Raw genomic sequence first — 1,410 nt, forward strand, 5'->3', positions numbered from 1 at the left:
CGCGGCAGGTGCGTTCGGCCGCTCGCGGTGGGCGAGGGCAGGCGCTGGTGCAGCTGGGGGCAGGTCCCGGCGACCGCTTGATGTGCGCGGGCCCCCCCACCCTGTGCTTCCTTTCCGGATGGATTTCCTGTTTTCTGCTGGCGGGCCCGGTGCAGAGCTGCCCGGGCTGCGGTGCGCTGCGCTCCGTTCCGCTCCGGGCCGGCGTGGGGGCTCGGCGAGGGGTCGGGCCGGGCAGCGGGGCAGCAGCCGGGGCGAGCGGCCGTCCCTGGCACCACGGCGGGGGCCGAGGTCTCGTGCTGCGAGTCGGCGGTGCGCTGAGATTGCCGCTCGCAGGAAGCGCGTTGCCGCAGCCGTGCCGGTGGCTTGGCCTGTGCTGCTTCCCCACTGGGCTCGCTGGCGGCGGTGGCCCTGCTCCCGCCCCGTGCCAGCGGGTGCAGCCAGCTCCGCCGTGGGGCCGGGCTCCCTCTGCCCGGGATGGAGATGGGGGGCCGCCTGCGTACCCATCCTGCGGCGAGCGAGCCACCTCTCTGATGCCCTTGGGTCGTGGCTCCCTGGCCCCGGGGGCATAGACGCAGGCCCCGTGGGGCGAGAGGCTGGGACACGCTTGCCCAGTGTGTTACCCCACTCTGCGCCATCCGGATGGTGGAGGTGTGAAAGCTCCTGGGGGCTGGGGGGACCCCACCACCCCCACAGCCGGGCAGCTGGGAGGAACCCGCCTGTGCTGGAGCCGCCACCAGATTAAAGGTGACTCACCATAATCTTAAAGAAGTGGATTAAATCTTCTCCCCGCTGCCCTGCTTAATGAAATCCATCCCATAATACGCTGCCAGCCCTGCTGTTCCCCCTGCCCCCCCACCCGTCCGGCTCTGAGCGGTGGCACGGTTCCCCCTTCCGTCCCTGGCAGGCAGCACGCGGTGCAGGGCTGGTGTGGGGCACAGTGCAGGGCACGCCGTGGGGCACAGGGACACCATGGGGCACGGGCATGGGGCAGGGCTTGCACGGGGCACAGGCAAGCCATGGGACATGGACACGGCATGGGGCACAGCACGGTGCAGGGCTGGCATGGGGCACAGCACAGGGCATGGCATGGTGCCAGGCTGGTGTGGGGCACGGACATGCTGTGGGACATGGGCACAGCATGGGGCACGGCACAGGCATGCTGTGGGCCACGGTATGGGGCATGGCACGATGCAGGGCTGGCGTGGGGCATGGGCACGGCACGGTGCAGGGCTGATGTGGGGCACGGCACGGCACGGTGCAGAGCTGGCGTGGGGCACGGGGCATGGCACGGTGCAGGGCTGGCGTGGGGCACGGGGCATGGCACGGTGCAGGGCTGGTGTGGGGCATGGGGCACGGCACGGTGCAGGGCTGGCGTGGGGCACGGGCACGGCACGGTGCAGGGCTGGCGTG

The sequence above is a fragment of the Rhea americana genome, unplaced genomic scaffold (genome assembly GCF_003343005.1).
Source record: "Rhea americana isolate MKP2758 unplaced genomic scaffold, rheAme1 scaffold_319, whole genome shotgun sequence".
In the NCBI taxonomy this organism is placed as follows: domain Eukaryota; kingdom Metazoa; phylum Chordata; class Aves; order Rheiformes; family Rheidae; genus Rhea; species Rhea americana.